Below are 18,730 nucleotides of genomic sequence, written 5' to 3' on the forward strand. Positions count from 1 at the left end.
AATAAATAAATAAAGTGGGCAGAAATCAAGGCATCCAGTGTTGGCAAAAATTATGTCATAGTAGCAATAAGGCAGAGATAGTGTGGCTGTAGCAGCAGAACATCAGATCACACTAACCCTACTGCTGTGTAACACTTTGTTGAGGAGACCATCCTTACCACCACCACGAAAACACTTAGATCATGTGTCTGTGCCCTAGCTTTCACCGTCAGGGAAAATAAATATCTAGACTTTATTGCTTCTCTAGTTAACAATAATTCTGCAACCATGAATAATCAGAGTGGAACGTTCCATGAACATAGATGAGGGTTTCAAATACTAGATAACCAAAAACATGTCAACAAATAATCATGTGGTCCATTCTTTGCCTACCCAACATTCATGTAGGTTATTCTTCCTTTAGCTACATCTCCTCCCACCAAAACAATAAACCCACAAAAAAAAACCCCACAAAACTGAAAGTTAGTTTTATAATTTTCACACTTAACAAGATTCTGCTCATTCCTTCTCTAAGCAGACAGAAGAAAATGTGGTAGAGTACTGAGAAAGAGTTCTCAACGTGAGGTCACCAGACTAACACTTTGGCAACTTATTCGAAGTGCAAATCATCAGGCCAAACCTGGAACTACTGAATTAGAAACTAAGCAATCTGTGTTTAACAAATCCTCTGGGTATATTCTGGTCATGCTAAAGTTTGAGAACCATTTCATATTAAGTATATTTAAAAATATATGTATAGAAGATGAAGCAACACTATCAACCAACTTGAGCTAATTAACATTTGGGAAACACACCACAGCAGCTTATGCATTCTTTTCAGTTGTGTACCTTTAACAAGGTAGTTCATGTTCTAAGCCATAAAACTAATCTAACCAACTTTGAAATGATGAAAATCTCCACAAAGTAGATTTTCTGAGCGTACTGGAATTGAATTAGAAATAAATATCAAAGATTTGGAAAATCTCCAATTATTTGGAAACTAAGTAACATTCCTAAACAGCTTATAATTCAAAAAAGAAATATAAAGTGAAATTGAAAAGTGTTTGAAGCTCAATTAAAATGAAAACACAACATAACCAAAATCTGCGGGATGCCTGTAAAACAGTACTTGAGGGAGAAATGTCTAGCACTAAAATCCTCTGCAGTTAGAAAAAAAGAAAAGGTCTCAAACCCAGGACTTCAGATTTCAATTTAAGAATAAAAAAAAAAAGAAAATTAAACCCAAGGTAAACAGAAGCACAGAAATAATATTAGCAGATGCCAATGATATAGAAAAGAAAAACAAGAAAATCAACAAACCTATTGATCTTGGAGAAGATCAATAAACTTGGTAAACTCAGTGACAGCAGCATAGATTGTACAGATATTAAATAGTAACAAAATAATATGAACAACTTTCTGCCAATAAATTAGGCAACTTAGAGGACATAGAAAAGACCCTAGAAAGGAACTTTAGCCACAGACCACCAGGAACACACTTGTAGTTGAACAAGTTGCGTTTATAACTCCTTTCAATGAGGGAAAACATATTCCAAGGGGAGCCATGAGGGAATCTCAGGAACAGAACATTAAAAAGTACCTGTTATAGGATTTGAGCTTTGGCTAATGGATTCGAATTAGAATCTAAGGAAAAAGAGGTTTGCTCTAATTGGATGCTGTCAGCAAGCAGAGACCTGAAGTTCACCCATTTTATCCTTACAGATCATTCAAGCTGAAAACAATATTTTCATTAACAAATAAATGGTTATACTATGTTACATCTACTGAAGTAGTATTCTGCAATAAAAATTATGCACGTAACAACAAAGATGAATTTCAAAATAAATGCTGAATGAAAAGAACTAGGCAAAAAGAAATGTCTACTATGCAATGCATTCATACACGATTCTAGAAAGAAAACGCAAGCTCATCTCTAGCGACAAAAAGCAGATCAGTGGTTGCCTAGAAAAGAGCAGTCTGGACAGTTGGGAAGATTTAAAAGTGGCAGGTGGAAACTCTTGGGTATGGTTGTTCATTATTATGATCGGGGTGGCAGTTTTAGACGTGTATACATAGGTCAGAACTTACCAAATTGCACAGTTTAAAGATACACAGTTTATCATATGTTGATTATATTTCAATAATTTGATTAAAAAAAGATAAAGAAGTCATTGTTTTCCTAAACTTCAGACACAGTCACTTAACCAGAAACTACACTCAACCAACATCCTCTTTCTTCCTCTATAGACATTAGAAATTATATCTCAATTAGCATACACATAATTTTAATGGAATGGATTTGAAAGTAACCTGAAAGATTAATTGAAAGTTGAGACTTATACATGAGTCTCTATTTCCCCAAAAGTATTACAGGTAAAATAGCATTTTCTCCCTTTCATATATTGGCAATATTATGACTAATTACTATGTTAACACTTACTATATTTACATAACACACAATAAATTACAGGCTTAAGTTTACAGAATCCAAGTAAGAAAGTTCAGAGTACATTTTTATTCCTCTTGGACCAACAGTGATTTTTTTTTCCTGCTTCTCTACTCAAAAATCTTGATTCCTACTCGGTACAAGATATCCAGAAAATTCTTATCTGTCCTATACACAAAAACCATGTCATCAAATACATGGTCTCTGAGCATGGGGTTTACCGGGACCCCAGCAAGACTGGATAAGAACTTGCTTTACTCAAAAGGTAGTCTTTTTATTTTTACAGAAACACATTTTTATTTAACAATCAGAAGAATACATCATGTACATCGTGTTTGAGAATTGGTTAGCACAGGAGCGCCTGAGTGGCTCATTATCCAACTTTGGCTCAGGTCATGATCTCACAGTTCGTGAGTTCAAGCCCTGTGTCCAGCTCTGTGCTGAGAGCTCACAGCCTGGAGCCTGCTTCAAATTCTGTGTCTCCTTTCTCTCTACCCCTCCCCTGCTTGCTCATGCATGCTTGCTCTCTCTCAAAAAACAAATATTAAAAAATTGGTTAGCACAAAACAATGTTTTGAAAAATATTGAAACAGATTTATATAACTTTTTATCCTTTGCTACAACTTTTATTGAGATATAATTGACATAGATCACTCTATTATGAGTTTTATTGAGATATAATGGACCTATATCACTCTATGATAAGTTTAATGTAGATGGCATAATGATTTGACTAACATGTTTCATGAAATTACAGTGCTAAGTTTATGTAGCATCCATCATCTCACATAGATACAATAAAATGGGGAAGCAAAAAAAGAAAAAAAATGTTTTTCTTTGGAATGAGAACTCTCATTCTCTCTCTTTACTTCTTTATATATTGTACAGCAGTGTTGGCTATAGTCATCCCGTTGTACATTGCACTCCTAAAGTGCTTATTTATCTTATGACTGAAATTTATACCTTTTGACCACCTTACTTCAATTCCTCCTCCTTTCACTCCCTGCCTCTGGTAACCACAAATCTGATCCTTTTGTCTAGGAGTTGGGTTTTTAGATTCCACTTATAAATGAGATCACACAGTATTTGCCTTTCTCATTAATTTCATTCAACATAATATTCTCAAGGTCCATGCATGTTGTAAGTGGCAGGACTTCCTCATTTTCTTTGGTGGAATAACATTCCATTGCCTGGGGTGCCTGGGTGGCTCAGTTGGTTAAGCATCCAACTTTGGCTGAGGTCACAATCTCACCATTTGTGGGTCTGAGCCCCACATTGGTCTCTATGCTGACAGCTCGGAGCCTGGAGCCTGCTTCAGATTCTGTGTCTCCCTCTCTCTCTCTGTGCTCTTCCCCTGCTCATATTCTTTCTGTCTCTCAAAAATAATCATTAAAAAAAAAATTCCATTGCCTAAGTATACCACAACTTCTTTGTCCATTCATCTGTCAATGGACACTTAGGTTGTTTCCATGCCTTAGCTATTATAAATAATGCTGCTATGAACATGGGGATGCAGATATCTTTTTGAGTGGTTTTTCTTTTGGATATATTCCTAGAAGTGGAATTGTTAGGTCATTTGGTAGTTCTATTTTTAAATTATTGAGGATCCTCCATTTTGTTTTCCACAGTGGCTGCACCAGTTTACAAATTCATCAACAGTGAAAGGTTCCTTCTCCCCTACATGTGCCTCTACATTTGTTATCTTGTCTTTTTGATGATGGGTATTCTAACAGGTATGAGATAATATCTCATTGTGGTTTTGATTTGCATTTCCCCTGTGACTAGTTATGTTGAGCATCTTTTCAGGTACTTGTTTACCTTTTGTATACCTTTGGAAAAATGTCTATGTAGGTTTCAGATATAAAAAAAACCCATTTTTAATTGGATTATTTTTTTACTCTTTAGTTGTAGGAATTCTTCATATATTTTAGATATTGACCCCTTAGCAGATAAATGGTTTGCAAATATTTTTTTTTCATTCTGTAGGCTGTCTTTTCACTTTGTTGATGGTTTTGCTGTGCAGAAGCTTTTCAGTTTGAGGTAGTCCCACGTGTTTTTTATGTCGTTGTTCGTGCTTTATGTGTTTTCTAAAAAATCATTGCCAATATCCAAGTAAAGGATCTCTTTTCCTATGTTTTCCTCCAGAAATTTCATCATTTCAGGTCTTATATTTGAGTCTTTAATCTATTTCCAGCTAGCTTTTCTTAGTAGTGTAAGATATGGGTCCATTCTCCTACATCTGGATATCCCATTTCCCCAGCACCATTTAAGAGATTTTCTTTTGTCCACTGAGTATTCTTGCCTCTCTTGTCATATTAGCTGACCGTTTGTGCTTGGGTTTATTTCTAAACTCTCAATTCTATACCGTTGATTTGTCTATTTTTATGGCAGTACCATATACTATTTTGAGGACCGTAACTATATAATATAGCTTGAAGTCAGGAAGTATAATCCCTACTGTTTAGTCCTTTTTCAGGATTGCTTTGGCTATTCAGGATTTTTTGTGGTTTCATGTAAGTTTTAGATTTTTTTTTTCTACTTTTGAAAAAAATGTCATTGAAATCTTCATAGGGATCACATTGAATCTATAGATGGCTTTTGGTAGTATTGACATTTTAACAATATTTCCAAACCATGAACACACAACATCTTTTCATTTGTTTCATTTCTTAATGGTTTAAGGAAACTGACCTCATGCCATATGCATCAGGTTGTATATAAATGTCCATCAATAACCTTTCATGTTAGGTATTTTCAGGATCACTTTTGTATGGTTTCTCTGTCCCAACTTTTTTTTTTTTTTTAAATGTTTATTTTTGAGAGAGACAGAGACAGGATGTGAGTGGGTTAGGGGCAGAGAGAGAGAGGGAGACACAGAATCCAAAGCAGGCTCCAGGCTCCAAGCTGTCAGCACAGAGCCCAACGCGGGGCTTGAACTCACGAGCCATGAGATCATGACCCGAGCTGAAGTCAGACACTCAACTGCCTGAGTCACCCAGGCGCCCCACTCTCTGTCTCAACTTTGACATTAATTTCAGATTTCCAGGTGGAGGATAAAGACAATGCTACTGCTTATAAATTTAATTTCCAGAGGTCTGCTTCTCCCTAAATATTGGATCTCTTAGGTTTGCACCATAATGACTTCACATTAGAATCACCAGGGAGGTTTGGGGTGCCTGATTAGGTCAGTTGGTTAAGTGTCTGACTCTTAATCACAGTTCAGGTCGTCTCATGGTTTCTAAGTTGAAGCCTGCTTGTTATTCTGTCTCCTTTCTCTGCCCCTCCCCTGCTTGCTCTCTCTCAAATAAAAGTAAACTTTAAAAAAATTAGTAAGGGGAGACTGGGTGGCTCAGTGAGTTAAATGTCCGAGGTTGAGTCATGTCATGATCTCAAGGTTTGTTGAATTTGAGCCTCACGTTGGGCTCTGTGCTGACAGCTCAGAGCCTGGAGCCTGCTTGGATTCTGTGTCTCCCTCCCTCTGCCCTTCCCCTACTCGTGCTTTCTCACTCTCAGAAATAAACATTAAATGAAATTGTTAATCACCAGGGAACTTTGAACATGTTAGTGATTAATTTAAGGTTTTATTTTTGAGAGAGAGAGAGTGAGCGCAGGGTAGGGGTGCAGAGAGAGAGAGAGAGAGAGAGAGAGAGAGAGAGAGAGAGAGAGAGAGAGAGAACATAGAATCCAAGCAGGCTCCAGGCTCTGAGCTGTCAGCAAGCACAGAGCCCGATGTGGGGCTCGAACTCACTAATCATGAAATCATGACCTGAGCTGAAGTCAAACACTTAACCCACTGAGGCACCCAGGTGTCCCTAAACATGCTAATGATTAAATCCCAATCCCAGAGACTGTAATTTAATTGATCTGATCTGGGTACTGATAAAATTAAGAGCTCCCAAGGTGAATATGCAGATAGGACTGCAAACTGCTAGTCTATAACCTGTTACACGAAGTTTGGTCAAGATCAGCAGCCTAAGTATCACCTGTGAGCCTTCTCAGATTCATTGTTGATTTACTTATTGTCAAATTTACTCATTTTGACGTGATAATAATGCCGACTGAAAAAAAAAAAAAGCCAATCTCAAAATAGGTTAGTAAATGCCTTATTTGTTGTATTACTGAGGAGTATAGCCTGGGAGACAGTATTTCAGATTGCTCTGAAGTTTGTTAGTTTACAAGGGATTATATGCAAAATGGGCAAGGGATATATGGGCTTATAAGCAGTTCTCCAAATACTTGTGCATCAAAAGGTATAATTTGCCTTGTTGTCAATATTAAGGTTTAACTGACTTCCATAGACCCATGAAAGACCCTTAGGTCATCTTAATACATTGTTTCTATCATACCTGATTTTTCAAAATCACTGCCTGCATGCCTCTACTTAACTGGCTTTCCAGTTTTTCTTGTTTTTGTTATCTCCTTGAGGTCACTTGAGATAGTCACAGAAAGCTGACAGCAGTTTTAGAGCACACCAGGTGACCTAAGTGTACTTCAATTTGGAGAAGCACTGGTCCCAACCTACAAACTCCAGTGGGACTCATTCTTAAAGTAAGTGATCTCGAGTACAAGTCCTTCAAAGTGTGTTTTTCAAGACACCCTGATTTTTTTTTTTTTAACTTTTAGAATCAACTTTCATTTTTCACAGAAAAAGAAAAAAAAAAAACCACTCTGCTTGGTTTTAGTGTAGATTTTAATCAGATTATCTGGCACGCATTTAACAGATTTACCACAAACGAAGTTCCTTGAGGCAAATTTCTACAACTATTTTTAAGAGAGGGGAGAAAAGGCCTCTCTAAAGTTGCATATTTGAGAAATTAGGAAAGCAGAAAATGGCTCTTGCCAGGATTACACACTTTCATTCCTTTTTTAGAATAGCCTTAATGGAAGAAAGCTTCCACAAGGGGGCAGTAACACATCATTTCCAGTCTCTGAATCGCAAGAGCTAAGCTTTTCTTATTTAAGGCTAACACAGGCCTTTCTGAACTCATTCGAATGTATGGAAAAAACCTATTAATTCAAATTGCCTTAATTACTTACAGTCTGCTACCATTTCAGTTGCTTGATTAATTTTCATCTTAATTTTTTTTTTTTTTTTTTTTAACGTTTATTTATTTTAGAGACAGAGAGAGACAGAGCATGAACAGGGGAGGGTCAGAGAGAGAGGGAGACACAGAATCTGAAACAGGCTCCAGGCTCTGAGCTGTCAGCACAGAGCCCGACGCGGGGCTCGAACTCACAGACTGTGAGATCATGACCTGAGCTGAAGTCGGACGCTTAACCGACCAAGCCACCCAGGCGCCCCTCATCTTAATATTTTTAAGGGTACTATGCATATTGACTGATTTGACCAGTGAAGTGTTTTATTCTATTTTCAGAAGTAGGTCTTCTAAAAAAAAAAAAAAAAAAGTTAAACTTTCATAGCTGATGAATAACGTTTTTATTTTGTTAAAAAGTAATGGATTCAAACAAATATGCCCAACTGATTTTTTAAAAATTTTTTTAATATTTATTTTTGAGAGAGAGAGAGACAGAGTATAAGCAAGGGAGGGGCAGAGAAAGAGGGAGACACAGAATCGGAAGCAGACTCCAGGCTCTGAGATGTCAGCACAGAATCACGAATCATGAGATCCTGACCTGAGCCAAAGTCAGATGCTTAACTGACGGAGCCAGTCCTGCCAGCCCGCCAGCGCCCCCCCTCCAGCCCGCCAGCGCCCCCCCCTCTCCCCCCGAAAATGATTTTTTTAAAAGGGTGGATAAGCAGTTCAAAGGAAAACCTTTTCAACTAAGGGCGCTAGAGCAACTGGATGACCTTTGACCTAAATTCACACCTTCTACAAAAATTGACTCATGTCACAGACATAAAAGTAAAACTACAAAAATTTCAGAAAGAAACAGGAGGAAAATTCTTGAGACTTGGCATTCAGTAAAGAATTTTTAGGCCTGACAAACAAAAGCACAATCCCCAAAAAGGAAATTTGTAAAATTGAATTTCATCAAAGTTAGAACTTCTCCCTGGGGAAGAAGCTGTACATGAAAAGACAAACTGCATATTGCAAGAAATCATTTATGTGAATGACCACATATCTGAAAAAGGACTTATATCCACAATAAAGAATTCTTAAAACAGTTTTAAAGAAACTTTTCCAGTTGGAAAATAGGCAAAGGGCATAAATAGACATTTCACTGAAAATGATATACAGATGGTAAATAAGGAAAACATATTCATATATTTCTAGCCATTATGGAAGTGCACGTTGAAACCACAATGAAAATCACCATTCTTTCAGAATGGCTAAAATCAAGTGTCAACACAAATGCTAGCAAGAATGCAAGGGAACAAAATCACATATACACTGCTGACAGGAATGTAAAGGGTACAGTAACTCTGGAAAGGAGCCTAGTAGGTTCTCACAAAACTATGTGCTACCCAGGGGAGCCACCAACCAAATTCTCGGCATTTGTCCTAGAGATATGAAATGGGTTTATGTTCACACAGAAACATACACACGAATGTGTATACGCTGTATTTATATTGGCCCTAAACTGAAAACAACCTAAATCTGTCAGCGGGTGAATGGTTGACAAACTATGGTACATCCATACCAGGAAATACTACTCAACAATAAAACCAGCTATAGAAACAAAATAGCAATAGTTGCAAAAATCTGAAGTGATCCCAAAGAAATTATGAGGTTTTTAAAAGTTGATCTCAAAAGGTTTTGAAACATATGATCCCATTCATTAGGTTCTTGAAATGGCAAAATTGTAGAGATGGAGAACAAATTGGTCAGTGGTGTGGGTTAAAGACAGGAAGAATGATGGAGCTGGTTGGGGCTATAAAGGACAGGACAAGGGATCTTTGTGTAGAATGTTCTGCATCTTGATTGTGTTGATGGTTACATGAACGTACACATATAATGAAAGACAGTGAACACACAAAGGAGTAACTGTAAAACTTGTGAAATCTGGGGGTACCGGGGGGTGCTCAGTCGGTTAAGCATCTGACTTTGGCTCAGGTCATGATCTCACAGTTCGGGAGTTCAAGCCCCTCATTGGGATCTCTGATGTCAGCTCAAAGCCCTCTTGGGATCCTCTGTCTCTGTCTCTGCCCCTTCCCCACCTCACACTGTTACACACTCTCAGTTTCACAAAAAAAATAAACATTTTAAAAAAATGTAAAAAAAAAAAAAAAAAAAAAAAAAAAAGCTTGTGAAACTTGAATAAAGCCTGTGAATTGTATCAAGGTCAATTTCCACATTGTGATAATGTACCATAGTCATGCAAGATGCTACTACTGGGGGGAAAATGGGTGAAGGCCATTAGGAACCTCTGTGTATCAATAGTTTACAACCGCATGTGAATCTAAAGTTATCTCAAAGTTAGAAATAAGATAAAAACAGGAATGCCTGCTTCTAGCAAACAAAATATCCACAGAACATAAAATTACATAAATTCAAATTACTGAACTATTTACTCAATCTAGTTATTTCTTAATGTCTGTATCCATTTGCTTGAGGATATGTGCACGTATGGTTGCATTTTTTTTAAATAAAGCAGTCACATGAGTAAATTATGTTTTAAAAATTTAGGATATAGCTACCCCATGTAAGTTTGTATCCCCTCATTTGTAACAGCTGCATAGCATTTCAATTTATGGTAAATGGCTGATGGGTAGGTTTAGTTTTTGGTAATTTATGTTTTCCTATTCTATTTGTATCTATTCAAAGATACAAATATAAGGAGGCTCTCCTGTATCTCTGTCAAGTAACTTTGAATTAAAACAGCTTTAAATCATGTGCATATGAAACATTTTAATCAGTAGGACTTATAAGCAAGATATTAGTAGCAACAGCATACTTTCAATACCTGAGTCCACCACAAGAACCAGCAGATCAAGAAGGAGAACAAGACAAAATCTATGACTAAACAACGTGATGAGGGAGGTAACCCCATGAAGCCCAGGTTAAGCAAGAGGAGCAAGACCACCAGGATACAGAGAAAATCACCAATTGTCTCCAACAGCATGAAAGAAAGGCAACAGTGTTTCCAGAGACTAAGTACTGGAAAGCTTAGAAACCCAACTGGTAACAGATGGGCACCCCCAAAGCTGGAGATTCCTGCTTGGTGCAAAGAGCTCAGTAGCATAACCATAACCTAGAGCAGCAGACTCCCCCCTGCTGTCAACCTGTAGGGGACAGTGAGGATGGAAAGAGCTGAAGGAGGAAGTGGTCTGTGCCCTGTGAATCCAGCAAATTAACCACCTCCAGGACAAAGCGCTGACCTGGGGAGAAAATTCAGGAAGCTAATTATAATTTGAGCTGGACAAGGACACTGAGGTCCAAAAAAGATTAGATATATAGGAGGAGAAGGCCAGTCTCAACAACTCCAAGTACAGATAATTTCTTTACCTTCTAGTTCCAGAAATACCAGATGCTGTGCAGGTAAAATAGGAAGGCTTGGTTCAACTTGATTGAATCTTCTGGCCCTGTTTACTAATCTAGTCAGTATCTGTTCTACTCAAATCCATCACAATACAGACAGACGCTCAGCAAATCGTATCTAAATATTTTCTTGGGAAATAAACGCTAAAGAGTGTTCTCAAACTCCTACCTGTGGGTCAAAACATTGCTCTAAAGCATCACAGGTTCTTGAGTCGGTTCAGCTTTTTATAAGGGGCAGGGCTTCCCTGCTCCCACGAAAAGCTATAAACTCCACCTGTTCCCAGTCAACCATCAAATCCTGCTATCATAGAGACAGTGCTTAGTGTATTCTCCCCTCCCCGCCCAGAATGAACATTTTCATTCTCATCCCCTCTCTTTCGTTCTCTCTCTGCCTTCGATTCTACCAGAGGATACATTTTTGTTTGCTTTCTCCAGCACTTTTTTTAAACCTTCTAATTTTAGTGTGGTGGTGGTGGTGAGCACAGAATATATTTAGCCTCAAAGACAAAAACATGTGCAGGACAAATGAACAGAAAGGAATCTAATTAGTAGGTGCTCTGATAATATAGAAATGAGAGGACTAAGAAAGATGGGAGAAGGGGAGGAAGAAAGGCATTGCATAGAATGAGCTTATGGACCACCTCATCTATAATGCCTGGGAGTCGCAGGATTTTGCGTGCAGACATGGGTGTAGGCTGTAGGCATATTTACTACTGCAAAGGGAAAAGCCTTAATGTTAGTATTATGATATCAAAGTGGAGGATGAAGGAGAGCATGGGGAGGGGAAGAAAGAGAATACAAGCTAATGTTGTCTTAGTTTGGAGACAATGTCTAAAGAAAAAGATTACTTTAGCAAATTATATCAGGAAGCCATCAGAACAAAATTCAGCCTTCCTATCCAACCTTCACACCAGAACAAAAGCAATGAATACAAATAAGTTAGTGAAAGACAGATATGTGCATACAACTATTGAAAATGCTATAACCAAAATAAAACCACACAAAATTCTCATATCAATAAAAGTAAATGGTTTAACTCTTATTAAAAGAAGGTATTGCCAAATTAAATCACAAAGCAAAACTCAATTCCATGCTGAATGCAAGACATATATCAGAAAGGTTAAAAGGACAGAAGACAAATAAAAGGGTAACAGACAAAAGGATTTCCTTATGGATTAACAGAGCAGAAGGTGAACACCTGATGTATGTGCTCACGTTTTTACACTTAACAGGTGGAGGTGTTCGCACTGGTGTGAGTTTATTTGAAAGGTGTTTACATGGCTAGTGTATTTGAACACGTAAAGAAACCACTTTTATATTATTAGAAGTAGAAATGGTAACAGTGAGTTAAAGAAGAAAATAATAGCATCTACATTGAAGGCTGAGAAGAGTCACTGTTGGGTAGCAATCACATTACCAGAAGGTCAGCTGTGTACAGTTAAAATGCCTGTGCCCTTCTATTGAAATCATGTGTCATCCTAGGAAAGGGTGTGCTTTTCACACAGCTACTATCAGCTGTGCTATTGCTGTCTACACAGTCTGAAGCATCTGACTTAGGCTTGCCTTCATATGATCATATTCATGGTCACATTTTTCACTTTAGAGAAGCTATGATATTGCAATTATATTTTGGATAACTTGTGTGGCCCTAGACAAATAATCTTTGACATGCACAATTTCTTCATGACCGGGGTATTTATGCTTACCCAAACGGAAGTGAACATTTTCATCAGTAGTAGAATGAGTAAGTGATGGTATTCTCATATAATGGAATACTATGAAACAAAATTTTAAAAAATGATTGCTATATGCATTGGTGGGGGGGATAAATCTCACCAACATAATTTTAAACAAATGAAATCACACACAGAAGAGCATGTGTTATGGGATTGAGTTTACACAAATTTCAAAAATATGATAGTGTCAGGATATATTAATCACTAGGATGTGGTCACCTCTATGGGAGAAGGGGTTAGAGTTGGGAAAGGGTAGGCAATACTGAGACCCAGATGTGGGAGTATCTTTACTTTGTGTTATGAAATGCATCTTTCCTTTGACGATGGCTTTATCATGTTTCATAATGTTTACAGACCTCTGGGCAGGAAAATACATTCTTGAGTCAGAAATGTGGAACTGTGCACTTTCACTATATTCCCAAATATTCCTTCATATATAATTTTCTGCCTTATGGATTTCAGGGGCCTCTGAACCCCACATGATCCATCAATTACATTCAGTGAACAGCATTTTCTAAGATTCATGATTACCTCAACAGATATCTTCTACTTATTTTGTTCCTTTGTGATACACATTTATTTTCCTAATTAAACATGAAGTTTTCAAGCCAATTTCATAAATATGCTCCTTCTCAAGTGATAATAACCTTTAGATGTTACTTAAATATCAGCTGGTTTGTCCTTTGCTTTTCAACATGACTCCACTGATTTATCAAAACATTAAATCATATATGCTTGACTTTAGCCTATACTACAAAGCTGTAATCATCAAGATATCATGGTATTGGCACAAAAACAGACACATAGACCAATGGAATAGAATAGAGACTCCAGAATTGGACCCACAAAAGTATGGTCAACTAATCTTTGAAAAAGCAGGAAAGAATATCCAATGGAAAAAAAAAACCACTCTCTTTAACAAATGGTGCTGGGAGAACTGGACAGCAACATGCAGAAGGATGAAATCAGACCACTTTCTTACACCATTCACAAAAACAAACTCAAAATGGATAAAGGACCTGAATGTGAGACAGGAAACCATCAAAACCCTAGAGAAGAAAGCAGGAAAAGACCTCTCTGACCTCAGCCGTAGCAATTTCTTACTTGACACACCCCCAAAGGCAAGGGAATTAAAAGCAAAAATGAACTATTGGGACCTCTTGAAGATAAAAAGCTTCTGCACAGCAAAGGAAACAACCAAGAAAACTAAAAGGCAACCAACGGAATGGGAAAAGATATTTGCAAATGACATATAGGACAAAGGGCTAGTATCCAAAATCTATAAAGAGCTCACCAAACTCCACACCCAAAAAACAAATAATCCAGGGAGAAATGGGCAGAAAACATGAATAGACACTTCTCTAAAGAAGACATCCAGATGGCCAACAGGCACATGAAAAGATGCTCAACGTCGCTCCTCATCAGGGAAATACAAATCAAAACCACACTCAGATACCACCTCACACCAGTCAGAGTGGCTAAAATGAACAAATCAGGAGACTATAGATGCTGGTGAGGATGTGGAGAAACGGGAACCCTCTTGCACTGTTGGTGGGAACACAAACTGGTGTAGCCGCTCTGGAAAACAATGTGGAGGTTCCTCAAAAAGTTAAAACTAGATCTACCCTATGACCCAGCAATAGCACTGCTAGGAATTTATCCAAGGGATACAGGGGTGCTGATGCACAGGGGCACTTGTACCCCAATGTTTATAGCACCACTTTCAACAATAGCCAAATTATGGAAAGAGCCTAAATGTCCATCAACTGATGAATGGATAAAGAAGCTGTGGTTTATATATACAATGGAATACTACTTGGCAATGAGAAAGTATGAAATCTGGCCATTTGTAGCAACGTGGATGGAACTGGAGAGTGTTATGCTAAGTGAAATAAGCCATACAGAGAAAGACAGATACCATATGTTTTCACTCTTATGTGGATCCTGAGAAACTTAACAGAAGTCCATGAGGGAGGGGAAGAAAAAAAAATAAAAAGAAAGAGGTTAGAGAGAGAGAGAGAGAGCCAAAGCATAAGAGAATCTTAAAAACTGAGAACAAACTGAGGTTCTTGGGGGGTGGGAGGGAGGGGAGGGTGGGTGATGGGTATTGAGGAGGGCACCTTTTGGGATGAGCACTGGGTGTTGTATGGGAACCAATTTGACAATAAATTTCATATTTAAAAAAAATAAAAATAAAAAAAACAACTAATCCAAAAAAATTGTATATGCTTAAAGTTGGTTAAATGATATGTAAATTATGCATCAAAAAAGCTAACAAAAAGCATGTCTCTACAGCAAAAATGTATGAGAACATAAGAATAAAGATACAGAGGGAACAAAAGAATGAAGATGCAGAAAAAATGGAAAGAATAGAGAGCAAGTGTATTAGCGTTTCAGGGCTACTACAGGATTCTGGACTTTCTGCAATTTTCAAGTTGGTAAAATAAATTTTGTAAAAAGGAGGATGCTGGGGGCGCATGAGTAGCTTAGTCAGTTGAGAATCTGACTCTTGGCTCAGATATACATAATATAAAAAAGAAGGATGCTGGCCGTAGAGGGACGTGTTCATAGAAGTGAACAGCAGTTGTGCAGCTTTTCCAGATGTGCAGGAGAAAGCCTGCCTCCTCCCATCAGCCGGAGAGTCTGCGAAGACTTGTGAGGAAGGTTTGCAAATTTTCTGTAGTGTCTTTTCAGTTTTATTTTTCTCCTCTCGTATTATAATATCTTGTTGTCTCTTCTTTCTCTCTCTGATCCAGTCTTTGCAAGATCTTCAGCCCTTTGCTAAAGGAGATGGAAATTCCAGCCCAGCAGGTATGGACTCTCAGGAACACCTGGTGATGTCAGGGGCTGAGACCATCCAGGCCTCTGCATCTGCCTCTTGGAGAACAGACCTGTTTTCCTTTCCCTGTTTGGCAGTTTTATTATTTTCCCTATGGCTTAAAGGAACCAGTCATTTTCTCCCCTGTATTTGTTAGAGAATTTGCATCAAAAACGTTGCCGGCGGGGCCACAGTACCTCTGTGGCTTCTGTCCTTCCATCCTTTCGTTTTATTCTCCACCCCCACCGCCACCCCCCGCCGGACCTCAAAGGTGGAATCCTGCGTGTTCTCAACCCAGTAGCTGGAATCGAGCGCCCAAAGGGCCCAGGAGGAGGAGAAATCCTTCTGAAGCCCATGCACTTCCTCGTGTAAAATGTGAGGAGCTGTGAGGACCAGTGAGCTCGTCCTAATTCCCCGGGTGGGATGAGGTCAGAGGGAGCTGGCGCGCTTCTGGGCCGCGCCTTCTACAAGGTCTTAGAAATCCCGAGCAGAGGCTCCGTGGGGACGGGGGGGATGGGGAGGGGGGAGCCGCGTCAGGGACTCCAGTGGGTTTCGCTTTGTTTTGACCACGCCCCGCGCTGCATTCCTCCCGCCATCTCCCGGCTTCGGTTCGGGTCTTGAGCCACGTCCCGGGGTCGCGTTCCGACCCGAATGCAATCACCACCCGCACCCGCACCTGTTCTACGTCACCCCTGACTTCAGCACCCAGAGAAAGGCTCCCGGCCGGGCGGCCGGCTGCGCGGACCCCGTCTCCCCCTAAGGCTGGTGCGCAGAGCCCGGAGGGGCCCCGAGGCTGGAAGCGCTTGGCGACGCCTCTTCGCTCCAGTCCCTCCGGCCCCGCTCGCTCTCGGGCTCCCTCCTGTGGGCCCTTATTTCCACCCCCGTCCTGTCGCCCCTTGGGTCTGTTCCCGAGGCTCCGCTTCCCTTTTATGTTTTTTTAAATTTTATTTTCCTCGGAAACCGCGCCACTACCCCTAGTCGCCCGGTGCAGGTTCCCGGCCTCAGCGGGACGAGTCAGTAGGCCTAGCGAGCACCCCAGAGTCCGCGTGCAAAGGGGGCTTGGCTGCGGGACCGTTCGGGGCCGGCCCTGCGTGGTGGTGGGTGTGGTCGCCGCCGTCCTGCATCCCTGGCGGGAAAGGGGTAGAGATGCTCAGCCTTTGCCTGGGGGATTTCAGATCCAGTTTGAATCTCCGCGAATTGCAGTGTTGATTTAGGGACCCTGGCCTTCTAGGTTTTTCTTTCACCCTGGCGACAGGGTGCCCTCCACTGCAGTGCCCTCCACTGCTCTCTAGGCGCCTAGAGTATGAACTGGGAAGCCTTAGCCTTGGGGACAGTGGGACCCGTTCCCTCCAGGGTAGGCGACAGGTGGGCCCCACGGAACCCCAGCTTCCTCTGTAGGTGGTTCAGATGATTTTCTCGAAAACTGTGCAGTCGGTTTCAGATCACACATTTTCATCTACGCACTGCCTTTTTGATAGACACAAAGGGGAGCGCGCAGAGAGGATGTAGAATCCCCTTTAATCCTGGGGCTGTGGATTAACAAGGGAAACAAGTCTCTGCTCTGAAGAAGTTTGAGCCCCACCCTGTCCCTGAGGACCTTCTGATGTCAGGATTTCTCCGCTGACACTAGGGCTGTTCCAATGACCAGAGTTCCCTACCATTTAGCCCTAGAGGAATAGGGGAGGGTCCACCTTCTGTACAGCATCCTGTCCCCTCCCCCAGGGTAAGATGACCCCAGACATCCTCGTGCCTCCATGTTTTTTTTTGTTTTTGTCTGTTTTTTCCCACCAGTAATGAGTAAAGATCAAATCATTTGGCCCTTTGTTCCCTCCCTTCCCACTTCCCAGTGGCTGCCTTACATGAGTCACCGCCCAAGTCCAAAACCTTTGTCTTCAGTTAAGTAATTAGTTTGAGAGAGAGAGAGAGAGAGAGAGAGAGAGCGAGAGCGCTTGTACAAGCAGGGAGAAGGCTAGAGGGAGAAAGAGAGAATCTTAAGCAGGCTCCATGCTCATCATGGAGCCCCACTCGGGGACTGGATCCCATGACCCTGGGACCATGACCTATGCCAAGATCAAGAGTCAGATGCTCAACCAGCTGAGCCACCCAGCCACCTCCCCCAAAAGCTTGCACTTTAAATCACTGACGAGGTGTTGGAGCTGCCCTGTGGTTCCCAGCGCCATATCTGAGTCTTTCATATCTCATTCTGTGTGACAACTGGTAGAGCCTGAAGAAGTTTGAACCAGCCAAGAGAATTTAGGAAAATTCCATTAGAGCTCGGCAGGCCTCCTGGAGCTCCCATTTACAATTGTGTGCTGAGAATATGGGTCACCTGCTCTGTGCTGGTGAAGATGAGGCAGAAGATCATCGGTGAATATGGAACGGAAGAATTTGGACAATTGGATGATGGGTGGGATCATCCCAAGAGAGGAGCAGTTTTTGGGTTTGGGATCAATTCTGTCTTTGATACTTGAAGAATGGTGTGCCAGAGGAGAATTGTAATGGAGATGTCAATGAGATCATTACTTTGTGGTACGACTTTTGCAGAAATATATGGACTTAATTAATGTGAGAATAACAGATAGACACGTGGGACATGATGAGTTCATGCTGGAAAGGCATATAGGCTACATGAGAATATGTAGATTTCCAAGACAGAGACAGCAGTGAAGGGAAACCAGAGGTTTATGGTACTTGAAGGAAAGGAATGCCCAATGATAAGGGTGGTAAATTCAGGAAGCAACTAATTCTACAATCTCCTGGCCTCCCTTTGATTTGCTTTGACTTGCTCCCTTGAGACTCAGGCCAAGCGTCACTGATATGAGGAGATATGCGCCCTTCCTCTGGTGTTTCAGATTCCAGGCACATGACAGCACACAGGTGACTCCTTGATATTTCCCATTCAATTTTTGTCCAACTTATGCAAAATGAAAGAGCCTAAGTGCTAATCCAGCCCAGTCTATGTGTCTGCAACAGTTCTGAGGAGATTTTCCTCCCTGGTACTTCTCCCTAACTACATTTTGTTTCAGTTTTCTAGGGAGGAGCCTAGGGAATTCCTTCAGCTTTGATGTAATAATTAATGAATCCTGTTCCCACACCCACTTGGATCTTACTAAACTGGAAAAACAATGAATTCAAATCTAGATCATGAAAAAGCGTTGGTGAAGTGAATAAATACCCAGAAGCTTGTGTAAATATCCATAAGAAAGGAAGTGTGCCTAAACTGTAGTCATCTTTAACACAGTATTCAAAAGTGGGTGTCTGCAATATGTGGGCTTAAAATCAGTTAATTTGGAGCACCTGGGTGGCTTGT

General features: G+C 40.2%; 1 long non-coding RNA gene across 4 annotated transcripts in view; it reads left to right on the forward strand.

Moving 5' to 3' along the window:
• Nucleotides 1–18,730, forward strand: part of LOC131487157 (uncharacterized) — a 40,414-nt gene that overhangs the window by 12,636 nt on the left and 9,048 nt on the right. Inside the window, exons 2-4 of one of the 4 annotated variants that reach the window (XR_009249642.1) lie at nucleotides 4,054–4,158; nucleotides 6,851–6,973; nucleotides 15,359–15,413. This is a non-coding gene — a long non-coding RNA (uncharacterized LOC131487157). Of the gene's footprint in view, nucleotides 1–4,053; nucleotides 4,159–6,850; nucleotides 6,974–15,358; nucleotides 15,507–18,730 lie in introns of those variants that run through there. The other 3 variants (XR_009249640.1, XR_009249641.1, XR_009249639.1) reach the window with 3 other exon arrangements.

Source organism: Neofelis nebulosa, chromosome 10 (assembly GCF_028018385.1).
Source record: "Neofelis nebulosa isolate mNeoNeb1 chromosome 10, mNeoNeb1.pri, whole genome shotgun sequence".
NCBI classification, from domain to species: Eukaryota; Metazoa; Chordata; class Mammalia; order Carnivora; family Felidae; genus Neofelis; species Neofelis nebulosa.